The sequence below is a fragment of the Lutra lutra genome, chromosome 9, assembly GCF_902655055.1.
Source record: "Lutra lutra chromosome 9, mLutLut1.2, whole genome shotgun sequence".
Lineage (NCBI taxonomy): Eukaryota > Metazoa > Chordata > Mammalia > Carnivora > Mustelidae > Lutra > Lutra lutra.
Genome location: NC_062286.1, coordinates 19112065 through 19130171, shown reverse-complemented (window position 1 = coordinate 19130171; position 18107 = coordinate 19112065).

Here is an 18107-nt window from a genome sequence, read left to right as displayed (position 1 = left end):
CACATCATGTGTGCCCTTTGTAGATAGAGCCCCATGACGGTGAATTTATTCTTCATTTCAGCGTGATATCATCATCACAGAAGGCTATGGCAGGAAGCACCCTAAAGAGACCTGTCATCTTTGCAGGTGCCTAAAATGAACTGGTGGATACTCACTGTGTTAATCAGAGAGACCTGGGTCAGCTACGTTATAGATGATAAAACATTAACCTTTAATCCTGATAGGTTATTCAGAGACCATAGTGTCAAATTGCACAAATGTGAGCGATTTTTTAAAATTTTTAATATTTTTTAGATTTATTCATTTATTTCAAAGGGAGAGAGAGAGTGCATGATGGGGAAAGAGGGGCAGAAGGAGAGGGTGAGGGAAAGCAGACTCAGGACTCAATCTTCGGACTCTGAGATCATGACCTGAGCTGAAACCAAGAGTCATCTTGGTTGAACCCACTGAGCCATCCAGGTTCCCCGTTGTTTCAGAATAATATACATCTGATTCTTCTGCAAAGCATGGCTATTTTCTAAGCCAAACCTCATTTTGGAAGTTTAGTTCTCCCGAAGTGGAACTTTCTACATGTAATATTCTCCCAATGGTTGAAGTATTTGTTGTGTAGGGAATGCAGTCCTTAGTTCCTGTTTCTATGGACATCAAGTTTCCCCAACTTTTGGAATTTATATATTAGACAAAGGCTAATGTCCTGATATGTCAAGAGTCCCTACTTAATATGAAGAAGACAACCAACCCCCATGAGACAAAGGAGCCAAAAAATAAAGTATGGATAGTTCCCAGGAAAGGACATTTAAATATATATATATATACAAATGAAAGAGATGATAGGGCACCTGACTGGCTCAGTCGGTAGAGTGTGCAATTCTTGATTTCAGGGCTGTGAGTTCAAGCCCCATGTTGGGTGTAGAGATTACTTAAGAAAATAAAATCTTCTTAAAAAGTAAATAAAATAAAAATAAAAGATGCCTAGCTTCATCATAATGAGGGAAATAATATTTTAAATGCTAATGCAGTACCATTTTCACCAACAGATTGATAAGGATCAAAAAGTTAGATGACACATCTGAGTTGTAGAAAGCAGGTTCGCGTACATATACAACTTCCTCAGGAGGGCTACAGGGCAGTATCTATCAAAATTACAAAGAACAGTATGTGTCAGTCAGAATTTGCAGAACTGTGTACTCGAAATGGTAAAAAATCTGCTATATCTAAATTATACATTAATTTAATTTTTTAATGAAAACCATTAATGCCAGTCTCTTCACAAGAAATCCTATATTGCTTTTAAAGAGAATGAGATTGGGGCGCCTGGGTGGCTCAGTGGGTTAAGCTTTTGCCTTCGGCTCAGGTCATGATCTCAGGGTCCTGGGATCGAGCCCCACATCAGGCTCTCTGCTCAGCGGGGAGCCTGCTTCCCCCTCTCTCCGCCTGCCTCTCTGCCTCCTTGTGATCTCGCTCTCTGTCAAATAAATAAATACAATCTTTAAAAAAAATAAAGAGAATGAGATTGATATATACTAGCAATAAATTCTAAGATATATTAAGTGAAAAAAGCAAGGTGCAGAATGGTGTACGATCCTTGTATATTCCTTCTAAGCAAAGACAATTGATGTATACTGACTGATATATGTAGGTCAGCTGGGCATCTGCCTTCCGCTCAGGTCATGATTCCAGGGTCTTGGGATCAAGTCCTGCATTGGGCTCCTTGTTTAGCAGCGAGGCTGCTGCTCCCCCTGCTTGTGCTCCCTCTTTGTCTCTGATAAAGAAATAATTTTTTTTTAAGCTATCCTAAGTTGGGGCGCCTGGGTGGCTCAGTGGGTTAAAGCCTCTGCCTTCGGCTCGGGTTATGATCCCGGGGTCCTGGGATCGAGCCCCGCATCGGGCTCTCTGTTCGGCAGGGAGCCTGCTTCCCTTTCTCTCTCTCTGCCTGCCTCTCTGCCTGCTTGTGATCTCTCTCTCTGTCAAATAAATAAATAAAAATCTTAAAAAAAAAAAAAAGTTATCCTAAGTGAAAAGAGAAATCTGTGCCTTTGCAGAGTAGGACATATTATTGAGGGAAAAGGGGAAAGATGATATTTACATGCATTTGTTTAAATGTGCATAACACCTCCCAGAGAAGAAAACATCAGATGGATGGCCTCTGGGAAGGAGATCCGGGCACTGGGAAGAAAAGGGAGTGGGAAAGAAAGCGTTCACAGATATTTTGAGCCATGTGAAAGAATTACCTATTACCATACACTGTAGGCTTCGCTGGTGTAGTAGGACCGATATAGCTGTGTGATAGAGGACGGGGGCTCACTGTGAAGATGACCTTCTTTCAGCACAATCAGTGTGTCCTTTACCACCATTACACACACACACACACACACACACTCAATAGAATCTGCCTTACTGTTTTGTTTGCACAGGAAAATGAACTGGGTCTGTTTCCAGGGAATGCTCCAGGTAGACAAACTGGAATCCTCCTGCCAATGACAAAACGTTTCTCACCCTTTGACAAGGACGGGAACTTCTGGAGTGCAGAGTCACAGCGGGGGAAGGCTAGAGGCATCGACTTAAGAATGAAGCTTTTCAGAAAGGAACAGTTTCTTCACAGTGACCTCTGTCCCCAGGTGCAAACGTCTCTCAGCCAAGACATGGTGGTCACCCGGGTGGACCAGCGTGTTGTGCCTGTTTTCCAGAACAGCATTGCTTGAGCAGAACAAACAGCGGAGAAATTTGGGCCTCGCAGCAGGAGACCCCACTTTTACAGTGATAGGCTTATGTGTACAGAAAATTGATCAATATTTCTAAGTATCTGCAAGATTATTATACCCCACGATAATGGGAAATGATTTAGATTCAAAAAGGAAACAAGTGTACATGCTCAGACTTGAGGACTGTCCCCAGAGCATATTACCACAATAATGATTAGAGTTCATTAAGTATATCATATCAAGAATACTAATTTAAGCTCATTAAATTATATGACAGGGGAACATTACTATCTGAAGAAAAGATGGTACAAATATTGGACATAAGAAGTTATAAGTGCACTTATTCCCTATGATGTATTTTCCATATTAATTTTTGTAAGATTCATTTTTTTTTATTTTAAAGAGAGAGAGAGCACCAGGGGAGGGGGGCCGAGGGAGAGGATGAAGGAGAAAAGCAGACTCCCTACGGAGCACAGAGTCCAGTAGGGCTGGATCTCACAACCCTGAGATCACCACCTGAGCTGAAACCAAGAGTCTGATGCTTAAATGACTGAGCCACCCAGGCTCCCCCACCCTCCTAGTATTAATTTTTATGACACATTCAGCATCTGAGACTATTTCTTGGTCATAAGAGATTCTGAAGCTCTGTATCAGTTCGAGTCCCCTGGGTAGCAAGTGAGAGAAAAATCGGATCCAAACACTGGCTTCAACAAAATATGAATTTACTAGATTACGTAACTGAACAGTCCAAGGATAAGACTTGGTGCTACGCTGCTATCTTGGCCTAAAGGCTGAAATGTATCACCCTGGGAACATTTCCGTCTGTCTCTCTCTCTCTCTCTCTCTCTCTCAGCTCCATTCTGAGACTGGTTCCCACTCAAGATATCAAGATGGCTACAGCAACTCTGGGCCTCACTCTAAAGGTATAAATCTGGCAGGACAGAGAAAGAATCTGTCTCTCCCAGAAGTCCCAGCAAAAGTATTCGCACTGATTCCGAACCAGGCTTCTGTGAATCAGTCAGTCTGTCTGGCCAGGGGAATGCAACATTTGGACGGACCAAGGTTGCACGCTCTGTGTCTGAGGCAGGGTAAAGCCCCAGCGGAAGCAGCCACACCAGGGAGGCAGGGGTTTCCACAGATGGGAGCTGGAGTGTGGTTCCCAGAAGAAGAGTGGCTACATGGTGGGCAGTGAAGAGAACAGCTGTCAGTAAGCAGCTGTGGCCTGAGCTAATTAGTGTGCAGTGGAAATCCAATAGGAATGACGATCCACCAAGAACAAGAAAGGCACCCTCAGAGAAAGAGGATGGGAAATAGATGTTTACACCCATCGTTGGACATTAATATTTCAAATTAAAGAGTCAAGGTTTCTGGACTTGATAGGCAATTTCAAAAATAAAGAATAATGAATGTTTCTGGACTTGATGTGGCAATCTTAAAAAGAAAGGATAATTGCTTTATTCTTCAAAACTAAAAAAAAAAATCCTTCATCAAATAAGCTTTGAGAAGAAAATTTTATCCTGAGAATTACTGCAAATATAAGATTACTCTCATCTAAAAGCATGTCAGAAATAAAAGACAGTGCTGGGAATCAGCTGCTGTCAGTTTTAGATGGAATGTCTCCTTTGAACATGATTTATTCTTTACCATGTAAGGTTCTTCTATCATATGTAAACCGGAGGTGACTCGTACATCTCATGTCGTCGGAAGATAAGCTCTAGAGTGAGAAGTTTGGGTTATTAAAATGATTCTTAAAAACACTTTTACAGTCGGTTTCATCAAGCATTAACAGCAAGAAATTAAGTCCTAGAATTTTTCTAAGTCACTGCAGAGAATTAATAATTATCAGAGGAAGAAAAACATTTTACTAGTTTCTGTAGAGGCATTGTCCTGCCCTTGGCACGGGGCCCGGTGGATTTAGCGTGTGTAATTTCTCCAGAGCTCCTCTGGCAAGGGCTATTGGTAGCCTACCCAACAGATATTCCCGGCTTCTTTTTGGCTTAAAAAAAAAAAAAGTACATAAGTAAAATAAAAGCCCTGTTTCAATTGGACAATGATGTGCCCAGCTTCAAGGTCTAAGTAAAGTGTGCCGTTTTCATTTCCCTTTTGTCGGTCCAGGGAGGGGCATGTGGTCAAGTTCTGGCCCAAGACGTCTGCTAGGAGCCTCAAGGTTTCTTCCTGCTCAGGAAGACTGAAGAAAAAGAGAGAAGCCCGGCTTGCTCTGGTCTCCTCCCTACCTGCTTAGGACTCCACCAGCTGAGGGCGTAGTGTTTAGAGCAGCTGTGCCACCTGCTGACCGGAAGGGGAAGGCCCCGCGGCCAGAGAACTTGCACCCAGATGTCCAGCTGCTCAACGCCCCAGTCATCACCTGCTTCTGCACGTTCCGTTAAGCGGCATATTATGCGTCATGTGGTTTGAGCACTTTTAGTCGGATATTCTGTTGCTTTCGGGCAACATCATTCGTACGTGATACAGAGCCCCTCAAATTTCTGACTTGTGGTTGCCAGACTAAATACCACACGGCTGAATCTGGAGGTTATGTATTTGCCTAACAAAGCCTAAAACAGAGGACTGACTTTCAAGCAGTCCTTCTTGCTGAACAGCTATTCCTTAAGCTGTCCTATTTGTTTAAATTTGATCTGTTGTCCCCCCTCCCCGCAAAATAATTCAAACCAGACTTCTCCCCGCAACCCCACACCATCTCCTTTGGAAAGCCATTAAAGACATGTATTGGTAAGATGACATTCCCTCGCAGCTGACACCTGTCCTCCTGTTTCAAACACAGCAATCAGCCCAATTTGCAGAGAGGAGTTCTGAGCTCATGGTAAGGAAGAGCCTTCACTCAAAGCCAAAGCGAAGACACAACAGGCCGCTCCTGAGGGTGGTGGCAGATGGCAGACCTCACCCACAGAGGAGCTGAAGAATAAACAGAATGACAGGACTTTGTAAGGGAAATTTAAGTGTCAGATGGAATTAGACAAAATAATCTTCGAGGTTCCTCGGATCTGAGATTCAAGGATTGTCTGTTCTTCAATCTTGAATCTTAAAACTGAAATAGACCGTTTCCTGTTTAACTCTACAAAACTGTTTTTGTTACCATCTTCTCTCTGTAAATATCTGATAGATCCTTATTTCTTTTCTACTTTCTGACTGCCTATTCCTCATCCTTAATGTTATGTAACCCATACTCTATACCCCACCTTTGGATGAAAACTCTTCTTTTACTAATGACTGAAGATTTAAGCTAAATCCTACATTTTTCTTAATCTTTAAAAAAAACATGCATTATCAACATGCATTTTTAGAATTCTCCTTCTTGTATACATGCCTACAATGTTAGCATCTGGTGGAGTTGCTTGCTGTTGTGGGTGTCCTTGTTCCTTGTTGTCCTTCTCTTTCTTGGTTATCACGTCTGCCTTGCATGATTTTTTTCCCCAGCTTTACTGAGATTTTATTGACATATAACATATATAAGTTTAAGGTACAATGTGATGATTTGAAACATGTAAGTAATGCAAAATGATGACCACAATAAGGTTAGTTAACACCACCAAACCCTCACATAATTACATATTGTGTGTGTGGTGAGAATATGTAAGATATACTCTTTTCACCTGTTAATTATAGTCACCACGCTATCCATTAGATCCCCAGAACTTACTCATCTTAGAGCTAGAAGTCTGTCCCCTTCTTAATCTTTGTACTGTCTGGAATGTCTGCTGTGTCTGAGACTGTTTCCCACCCCCCCTGTGAAATTCCAGACACCTGAGGGTTGTTTTTCTCTTTTGTAGTCATTATCAAGATATAACTGAATCACCTGGGGGACTTTTAAAAATTACACACATCCAAGTTCTAGTCCAAGATTCAGGGAGTCAAATAGGTGGTGCCTTTGTCCGAACATCATATATTTTTAGAGTATACATTTCCCCTAATCCTTCTCTCATTTATTCTGGTTTGTAAGCAGGGGAGAGATGAAGGATGGCTGTTAGAGTACCAGGTCCTGGTCAGTATTACACAGTTAAATTTAGATTTTAAATGACTGAGAGAAAAGATTTGGCATGCGCTATTAAAAAGTGACCAAGGGGAACTTCTTCTCAAAAAGGAAAACAAACAAACAAAAAACACTAGCCATAAGGAAAAGAATGGTATATTAAGCTATGTTAAAATTACTGACTTCTGCTTATCAAAAGACACAATTAAGAGAATGGAAAGGTAAGCCACAGAGTGGGGAATCATATTGGTATCACATATTATTGAAAAGAGACAAGGAAGGAAGGAAGAGAGGGAGGGAGGGAGGGAGAAAGGGACTTCACCTAAAGAGTATAAAGAACTCTTACAAATCAATAAGAAAAATATGGACAACCCAATGCGGATTCATGAAGAACTCTGGAAATTGCCCATGAGACAGCTGGCCTCAGACACTGACGAGCTCTCCAGCTCAGAAGCCATCTTGCAAAAATGTTGGTGAAATAAACTTTGTTACTCCTCATCTCGCCTTTGCGCCAGCCCTGAGCGCACCTCTATCCTGGCTCCTTGCCAAGTTACTAACAACGAGCTCAGAGCTCATCAAGCATATCGTTTAGAGGTTGCAGAGGAGGAGAGTTGGAAAGAAAAAAGCTGTCCACAAGCTGTCCACGCAGACTTGTAACTGCAGCAGGTGTCAGTGGGGAAAAGATTTAATGACTGAGCTGAGGCTATTTAGTGACTTTTCATTTGGTGTGTCGTTCCAGGTTAGCAGCTGTTTACTTGAGAACATTAAAGATATCATTCCTTAATCTTTGGCTTCTATAACCGCTGCTGAGAATTCAGCAGTCAGTCTAACCATTGCTTCTTTGAAGGTAAACAGTCCTTTTCCCTTCTGGCTTCTCTTAATAGTTTCTCATTGCCTTTGGTTTTCTTCACTTCCCTGTGCTGCGTCTGTGGTGGCTGGCTTTCTATGATCCTCCTTGCGATTCCACTAGGCTTCTGTGGGTTCATGTCTAGAGCTGAAAAATCCCAGCTATTATTTCCTTAAATGTCGCTTCTACCCCATTCTCTTTTACTTCTTCTTTTAAGCTCTCCAACTGAATGCTCATTGTATTCTCTCTTTTTTCCCATTCTTTTTTTCTTTGTGCTACATTCTGAAAGGTTTCATAAGATCTTTGTCAGAATTCTTTCTTAATTATGTCTAATTTGTTCTTAAATGCATCCACTGATTTAATTTAGGCTACTCGATTTTTTTTTTACTATTTGATTCTTTTTCAAGTCTATGTCATTTTCTTATACACTAGAGTTTTCTGCTAAAATATTCATACTTCACTTGTATCTACTTGAACTTGGTAAGCATAATTGCTTTACAGTCTGTATTTGGAATCCCTGAAGGTCTATTTCTGCAGTCTGATTTATTTTTCTTGTTCCTAGTGTTTTATCATCTTGTACACCTGGTTATTTTTTCCTATGTCCTAAAAATTGTATTTTTAATTATTTGTAAAAATAATTTGAGACCTACTATGATGTTCTCTTTCTCCAAAGAGAATTTGTTTTTAAGATTTATTTCATTTTAGAGAAAGAGAGAGCATGAGCAGGAGGAGCAGAGGAAGAGAGAGAGAGAGAGAGGGAATCTCAAGCAGACTCTGTGCTGAACTGCAGAGCCTGATGCAGGGCTTAATCTCATGACCCTGAGATCACGACCTGAGCTGAAACCAAGAATCGACGCTCACCCAACTGCACTCCCCAGGTGCCCCATCCAAAGAAAAATTTTATTGCTTCTACCAGGCACTTGAAGACACCAACATTCCAATATTACCCTAATCCAGTTTCAGGCTTGAGATTTCCCAGGCCACCCAGGTGACTCGAAGACAGAATGCAGTACAAGTAAGGGCTGGTCGACTTCCAGTTCACTCATTTCTAGAGTCTGTCAGTCTCCACTCGGGGTCCAGGGCACTTACCCGTGGTGGGCCTCAGGCTCCGACTTTCATCTCCCTAGCCCTAACGGGTCTGTCAAACCTCCCAGCCTCCTGAGATCACCACACATCCTCAGGACAAAATGGCACCAGTATCACGCTCATCTTTATGGATTTTCATGTTCCCCAGGAACTTAACCTGGTAATTCTTCACTATTTGTTAGTTTGCTATTTCTAGACAGGTGATTTTTATATTTTGCTCAGCATTTTAGTTGTCTTCAATGGGAGGATTTTTCTAAATGACTTCACTTATCATTCCTGGAAGGAGAAGACTAACCTTAACTTTTCGTCTCCTACTTAGCATCCTATGACTTTTTGAGGAAGCACAGACATAGTGGAGACAATGAAAGTTGAGCATTTGGTATTGTCCTCTCCATGAATTTGTTGTGGTTTACCTAACATTTGACTCTAAGTTTTGTGGAAACAAATTAAAATTAACACGCATGCCCAAGGGCACCTGGGTGGCTCAGTTGGTTAAGCAACTGCCTTCAGCTCAGGTCAAGATCCCGGAGTCCCAGGATCGAGTCCCACATCTGGGGCCCAGCCCCACAGGGAGTCTGCTTCTCCCTCTGACCTTCTCCTGTCTCATGTTCTCTCTCTCTCAAATAAATAAATAAATAACACCCCCCCCCAAAAAAAAAGGAAAAAAAAATCTACTTTAACACACATGCCCAAATTCATTATGGAAATTTAAGGAAAATGCAAGGGAATTAAAAAACATATATATCACTGAGGCCTGAAAGAACTTTTGTGTTATTCTCCAAAATGGCTTAGTCTGTGCTGGTAAACACAGCAAACTGACAACTTTATAAACTAAACCAAAAAGTTTTGGGTTACCTAATTATTCAGATTTAATCCAGACCTTAAAGAGGATTACATTTGATCCTGTTTTGTACTAGTCCCAGGTGACATATTTTTCTATTGGGCTTTCTTCCAGATCCTGAAATGATCTATGAAGAAATAAGAATCCCCTTGCTGTCAAATGTTTTTGATAAGAGATGTTTTACTCACACAAATATGGAGCTTTCAAATCTGTATGAATGCCAAAGATTATAAATTACATTCTGGGTAATTGTGGAAAGTTTAAAACATGTGAGATGTTATTGTTAATATGTTAGCTGCAATAGACTGGATTATGCCGCAGGATTAACCGATCCCCAACTTCCACTGGTGTAACCCGTGAAAGTTGACATTTCACTCACGCAAAAGTTGGCTGCAGATACGGGGGCTCTTCCCGACACCTCCCTCCCAAGCACGTCTGACATCCAGGCTGTTCCATCTTGTGGTTACACTGTTCCCAGGTCTAGCCTCTGCTGTTGTGGCGGCAGGAAAAGAGAAGCATCAAGAACTAAAAAGTGCTCTTCTCTTTATTCTTTGTCCCAGAAGTGACACATGTCACTTCCACTCACAGCTCGCTTGTCATAACTCATCACATAGACCCATCTAACTGCAAGGGAGCTGGGAAATGTACGGGAGCACATGGATATTCAGTGACTAATAAATTATAATAAATTACATCACTTTAAATATGATTGAACTTAAAATGAACTCCTTGAAATATTTCCAAGGAAGAATTATTCCTGAAACAATAGGAAATCCATGGTGTGATTTCCAGTATTTGAAGAAGCAGATCCTCGGCTGTCTCTCCCCCAAAATGGTTACTTTTTTCAGAGGTTCTGACAGCTTTAAACATAAAACACAACATGGAGCTTCCTTAATTCTTGGATACTTGCCTTATATTTAAAGAGAAGGAATTGGACTGATTGATCTCTAACGTCGCTTAAGAGCCCTTGAAAACACTGTTTAACATCCCTAAGTAGTTATTTTTTTATTCTAACTTGGAATAATTTATTTCAGAATTCTGTGGCGCTTTTTTGTTTTTGTTGTTGTTGTTGTTTAACCTAAAACTTTAACTATGCACCAGAAGTTCCAGCCCCTTAGGGGAAAGATAATTTTTTTTTGATAAGTGAACTGAAGCTTCAGGAAAATCTTATGCATCTGGTTTTTGTCACACGAGATTTCTATCCAAGGACCTTCTTCTTCTTCTTCTTTTTTTTTTTTAATGAAAGCATTTTGTTAGGCAGTGTAGTTAAAAAATGGAAACGCCATTCCTCAGGGGCAATGGCAAGGCGGGGGAATCAGATTATTCAAAAAAATTAACATGACCTCCTGTCATTAAAACTTCGCTCTCAGTATAAAACTTAGCACATCTGAGTTTTAGTAAGAGAATTCTTTAGTAAGAGAATTTGGCTAAATTTGTTTTGCTAATAATGTTTCCTGTATTCTGTTTATTGGTAAGAGACTGAGAGGCTATTGGTAAAAGTCTCCGGACTTGTGGTTGCAAAATCAGATCCTACAGGGTCTAAAGAGGTCGACGAAGCAGATTCGCGGTGTGAGGACAGTCAAGAACAGAGCGAGCTTGTTGAAAGCGGGGATCCAGTATCAGGGTGTTGTTGTTAGGGAAGAATTTGGGACCAGTGTTGCCAGATCTTCCAAATTAGGACTGCAAGAAAGAGAGGAGTTAAGAAGGTAAAGAGGCCGCTGGCTTAGAACGGAAGAGGGGAGGGTGGTTACAGGGAGGAGAGAGGCTACACCTTTCTTCCGATTCTTGGCTTCCCTCTCTCACTCAAGCAATTTCTTCCTTACGCAAGATTAAAGAGAGGAAAACCAGGAAAGCAAAGTCTGTGGGATACAAGAAAGTAAAATGTAAAACAGCAACACAGCTCTCAGAAGTCAAGGCCTGAAAACAAAAAAAGGACAAGGATTAACAACCGTGGGAATAGTAATAGTAGTAACAAACAGCTACTGGGCACTTACCACGCACCAGGCACTATTCTAAGAGATTTACATGTGTTTATCCATTGAATCTCCGGAACCACTGTGTAGTAAAGAATTTATCCTGAAAGAGAGGTCTGTCTGGCCTTTGTCTAGCTCTAGGAGGTTACCTCTATCCTCTTGGGATATTCCAAGTGACAGGGGATGTCTTTGTGGCTCATGGTGGGTCCCTGGGACCACACCTGAGACTTACACTAACAAGGAGACCCATGGTGGGCCCATAGGTAGTCTACACGAAGAAGATGATTCAAGGTGGGGGCTGGCCATGGCCAACCATGAGATTAGAAGGGTGGGGCTTTGGCCTACATGATACCCTCTTGACTTCCAAGGAGGGGAGAGGGAGGGATTGAGTTCTACCACGTGGGTAATTCAATCAATCATACCTGTGTAATGAAGCCCCAGTAAAAATTCTGGACACCGAAGCTCCGAGAAGCTTCTCTGGTTGACAATACTCTGTCACACTTCAGTGCTGGGAGGATAACACATCCTGAGGACGATGGAAGCTTTGCATTTGGAACCCTCCCACACTTAGTTCCATCTGTACCTCCCTTTGGCTGGGTCTAATTTGTATCCCTTGCCAAAAATAAATGTGACTATGAGTTTAATAGCTTTCAGAGAGTTCTTGTGAATCTTTCTAACAAATTATCAAACCTCAGGCTAGTCATGGGTACCTCTGAATTTATAGCCCGCTGATGTGAAGTGAGGGTGGCCCTGGGAGCCTCCAGACTTTATGCTTGTGTCTAAATGAGAGCAGGCTTTCAGGGACAGTGCCCTCTGGGCGCTTTGCTAAACTCCTCTGCGTGCACTCAAGCGATTGTTATGATGACAGAATAACAGAGAGTGTAAGGAATCTGCCTGAGGTCACACAGGACATAAGAGGAAAAGCCTGGATTCAAACATGGGCATTGCAACCACCACATTATATTCTGCTCCATTCCCTCTAACTCAATGGAGAGAATATCTAACAGGACCTTGGAAAAGGTTTGCTTAGACCTGTTTTCAAATGCACTGTGGTACACGGTAAGAATCTGTATTTTATAGAACTGCTCATTATACACACATACACACACCCGAAACAACATGTGACACCCTCTGATGTTTTCTAAACTCAGTTATTTGTGTTTTCTAAATGCTATAAACCTACCAAATTGATTTCCTACCCAGTTAAGAATTTTGCATCAGCAAAATTTAGAAACGCTGGTTTGGAAAGTGGTTTTAAAATAGTACTTTCCAATTCTGGTTTTAAATTGGGATAACCTGGGGGATTTTTCAAGAAAAATGTAAAACCCAGGCTCCGCACCTAGAAATTTTAATTCAGTTAGTCTAGGATGGAGGTAGGGCATCAACATTTTGTGGTTTTTGAAGTCTCTGGGTACTTGCGATGTACAGCAATGTACAGCGATGTACAACCGCTGTTCAAAAATATTATCTACTGTGCAATTTCAAGCAGATGTTTTAGGAATCAATATGCTCTTTTATTTTAAAGGGAAAATGCGTGGCTGACTATGGTGACCTGGATCCCTTGCAGCTCACTTTCATGGCTATGGCACCTATGGTAGTTTTATACCTAGACTGCAGAAGCAACCGTTAGACTGGGCGCCTGGGTGGCTCAGTTGGTTAAGCGACTGCCTTCAGCTCAGTTCATGATCCCAGAGTCCTGGGATCAAGTCCTGCATTGGACTCCCTGCTCCATGGGGAGTCTGCTTCTCCCTCTGACCTTCTCCCCTCTCATGCTGTTTCTCACTGTCTCTCTCTCTCTCAAATAAATAAAATCTTAAAAAAAAGGGGGGGGGCACCTGGGTGGCTCAGTGGGTGAAAGCCTTTGCCTTCAGCTCAGGTCATGATTCCAGGGTCCTGGGATCAAGCCCAGCATCGGGCTCTCTGCTCAGCAGGGAGCCTGCTTCCTCCTATCTCTGCCTGCCTCTCTGCCTACTTGTGATCTCTGTCTCTCAAATGAATAAAAATCTTAAAAAAAAAAAAGCAATCATTAGAGCAATTAAAAATAAATATGAGAAGGAACTCTATAACTCTGAAGATAGATAGTGACATATTGGGGACTTTTCACTTCAAAGTGATTTTATTCATTACTAAGAGAAAAACTATTCTTTTATATTATATAATTATATACTATAATTATATACATAATCTTTATATATAATTATGCATAATCATATCTTATATAAATGTGTAATATATAAATATATAATATATATTTTTAAACATGTATCAATACAACAGATATTAATAATATACAAATAGATAATAGAAACATTACTATATAATGCCAAATTATTTTCTGTCTCAATTTACACTCCCACTAGCAAAGTATTAGAGTTTGCGTTGTTCCGAGCTCTGCCCACACTCAGTACCGGACATTAATTTTTGCCAGCCTCATGGATATAAATTTGTACCTGAATGTATCATTTCCTTGAAAATAATTAATTTGAGCATTTTTCCATCTGTTTATTGTCTGATTGGGTTTTCTCTTCTGTGAAGTTCCTGTTCTGGTCTTTTGCCCATTTTGGTAACTTCTTACATGACAGCCTATCAAATCCTCTGAAACCAAAATATGCCACGGTGAGATGATCTTCAACCAGAAATCCTTCCGACGTGTGTTTGTATGAAATTCCTTAAAGTTTTTAGATGATCATTCTATATACACTGAACTTGTAAATTTAAGTCAGGCTATTGAAAATCATCCAAGGGGCACCTGGCTGGTGGTTGTTGGAGTGTGTGACTCAGGGTTGTAAGTTTGAGCCCCACATTGGGCATAGAGATTACTTAAAAACAAAACAAAACAAAACAGAAAGAAAGAAAGAAAGAAAGAGAGAGAGAAAGAAAGAAAATGATCCAAACTACCCACATACCAGCAGGCTTCCTGCTTTTTCCCATCCCAAATCTCCCTTCTGACTGGGCCACATTTTTCTAGGAAGATCTCCTAGTGGGATCACATGCAAGGCCCTGTATTTCCTGTGGGACAGAAACCTAGAGAGAGAAGAAAAACTTCTGACAGAACCAAATATTGTGGAGGAAAATAGATGAGGATATGATTGGAAAGCCGCCTGTCAGATGGAGTTTTCTTTAGGCATCTGCTTTCTTGACAGAGGATGAAGGTAAAGGTACACAAATGTGTAGCACAAATGAAACACCAGTGTCCAAATGCACACAACAGGGACTTCAGGGGTATTGCTAAAACATTAAGAAGGGAAGACTCGCCTTGCTGGGTCACCTCCACAATAGGCGAATCCCAGTAATCGGGTCTGTAATGATAGAACTGCTGGACTCCGTCCTGAGTTTAGGTGCGGCTCCATCCTTTACAACCATTCCCTTGTGTAAAGCTCAACTCCTTCAGCCTGCTAACCCTCCAATTCTCTCACCCAGCAAACCCCAACCCTACTGGTATTCTTTAAATAAAATTTGTCGTTCCCCAAAAATGTTGTAATTCAGTTTATTCTAAGGAGCTTTTTATAATTTGATCATTTCTCCCATTTCTTCAAATTCCTTACAAGTTTTAAATTTAGTCTTTTTATACAGTCTCGTGTGTGTGTGTGTGTGTGTGTGTGTGTGTGATAATCTGTTTCAGTGAAGAAGTACACTGTAGGGAAATACTTCGAAACATATTATCAGTGTTTCCATATCAATGTGGTTCTCATTCAAAGTCCTCTGTCACATTAGTTTTTAAAGGCTCATCAATGTAAAAGGAGGTGATTTACTTGATTACTTCTGAACTTACCTGATGAATGCTTGTTGATTCTATTTCACTATAAAAAGACAAATACTTCTGTTTTCATTGTTTTAGGGAAAAACAGCTCTAGATTGGAGCCTGCTATTTTTTCTGTTTTGGGGAGAACTGTCCAGAGAAAGCAGTTGTGCATGCTCAGATAAGGGGAGACTGGAGCCTGATGAGCCAGTTCAGGTGAAGAGAGCTCCTGTCTGCCTCCCACGGTGACCTGACTGCCAATGGCAATGACCTTGAAATCTGGTGGAAAATCTAATTTTGTTAAATCAGAGAACCTCTCTAAAACAGGAGAATGTGGTGTTCCCAGCCCCCCCCCACACACACACACACAAAACCTGCTCTGCCTGGTTTTCCAGTGTCCTGGGAACCACAGTCGCCTCCCCTCTCCCACTTTACCCAGGGAAACTTCTAAACACAAGAACACCTTGGGCTTATCTAGGCTAGACTAATATAATTAGACTGCTTTTTGAAATAAAGATAAAAATCAATAGTTCAGTTAAGTTTCAAAGGGAGTAAGTACATCTTTAAGCCCTAAAGAAAGCAAGAAAAAGAGGCACCTGGATGGCTCAATCGGTCAAACGTCTGCCTTCCACTCAGATCATGATCCTGGGGTTTGCGGATAGAGACTAAAGTCGGGCTCCCTGCTCAGTGGAGTCTGCTTCTCCCTCTCCCTCTGCCCCTCACTCTGGTCGTTTTTTCTTACAAATAAATAAATACAATTTTAAAAAGAAAAACAGAAAGCCAAGAAGAAAATCTTAAGGATGCTAGGTCAGAGAAGAATCAGGAATTCCTAAAATGCAAGGGGAATCTGCCTCAGATCCCATAACAAATGATAAGCTGGAGCCCTTCTACCTGTGCCATTCTGATACTATATCAGAGCCAAAAACTCAGTGAAATCAGGAATTCTTTTTAGTGGACATGAGTTTATTGTCCCAACCTGTTATTTCGAAAAATGTCAAGCTTACAGAATAGAACAAAAAATACTCCATTCGCGATTCATCTAGAATCACTAAGAGTTGACATTTTGTCATGTTTGCTTTATCCGACTTTCTCCATACACTTTCTTTCTCTCCTTTTTTCCTTTCTCTTTCCTTCCTTCACCCCACTGGATCCTTTATTTTAGTTAGTTACAGACTGCCATGACACTTCACCCCTAAATCTCTCAGATGTTTCTTCATTTCTTTTTACTTTTTTTTACATTAAAAAAAAAACATTTTATTTATTTAAGTAATCTCTTCACCCAACGTGGAGTTTGAACTCATGACCCCAAGATCAGAGTCCAATGCTCTTCCAACTGAGCCAGCCAGGCACACCTCACAGATGTTTCTTCTGAGAACAAGGACAAACTCCTACAGGCACTATACAATTATCACATTGAGGAAACTCAACACATATTAACACTAATATACAGCCCATATTCAATTTCCCTAATTATTCAATAATGCGTATCATAGCTGTTGTTTCTTTCAATGCAGGATCTAGTAAAGCATGATAAATTCAGGATTTTTTTTAAACAAAGAAATAATGACGAAGAAAAATAATTTAACTCTAAAGGTCATCCTGGGAGCAATGAAACATTTCCTACTTTCAAACAGAATTAACACTGCTGACTATGAAATACATTTGGTCTAAAAAACATCGATAAGATATAATAACCACACTTACCTGGAATACAGTCCTGAAAAATTTACTACTGGGTGGCACTAAAACATTTAATTTTAATAAGAATCTACCGTTTGCCTTATTCTTTTTCTGTAGAGACTGAATAGAGTACCTTATATACCATTTTTACAGTTTTTTAAAGTCAGTGAGAAAAGTGAAGCGATATAAAAGTCCTGTTTGATGAAGGAAATGGTAGTGTAAAAATATATAAAAACAACCCCAAAAAAGCCAACTTCTTCTTAGAAGTGATACTAGGAGCAGATCTTTAACAAATTCCATGTTATTCTCCTTGGCAGTGATGATGTATAAATGAGCTCTTTCTAATCACGTGAAGTGATCACAAGTAGTGGGTCATGGTCTGCAAGTCCCAAAAGGTATCAACAATTTTGGAGATGAAAGGATGAGGGAAAAAAATAACAATCAGTATGACCTATGAAACTGTGTTTATCAAAGAAAGAGAACAAAAATAAAAATTGGAGTTATTTATTAAGTTAAATTTTAAAAATAGATGATGTAGCATTCAATATTCTCTGTGAAAATGAACCAGCTTTTTTTTTTTTTTAAGATTTTATTTATTTATTTTAGAGAGAGGGAAAGCATGCAAGCAGGAGGAGGGGCAGAGGGAGAGGGAGAGAGAGAATCTCAAGCAGACTCTGAGCTGAGCCCCACATGGGGCTCTATCCTACTATCCCGAGATCATGATTTGAGCCAAAATTAAGAGTTGGATGCTTGGGGCTCCTCAGCGGCTCTGTCGGTGAAGCTTCTGACTCTTGGTTCCAGCTCAGGTCATGATCTCAGGATCTTGAGATCAAGCCCCAAGTAGGGTTCCGCACTCAGTGGAGGGTCTGCCTCCCTCTCTCCCTCTCCCCCTCCTCCCACTCATGCATACTCTCTCTCTCTCTAAAATAAAATAAATACAACTTTTTTTTTTTTTTTAAAGAAAAAGGACACTTAACTGATTGAACCACCCAGGTGCTCCAAAAATGATCTTTAAATATAGAGCGCATATTAATGAATTTAATAGGAATAAGTAAACATGAAAATGCTAATCCCCTAAAAGCTGGATCAGAAAGGGGCGCCTGGGTGGCTCAGTGGGTTAAAGCCTCTGCCTTCGGCTCGGGTCATGATCTCAGGGTCCTGAGATTGAGCCCCACATTGTGTGGGGGGGGTCTCTGCTCAGCAGGGAGCCTGCTTCCTCCTCTCTCTCTCTCTCTCTGCCTGCCTCTCTGC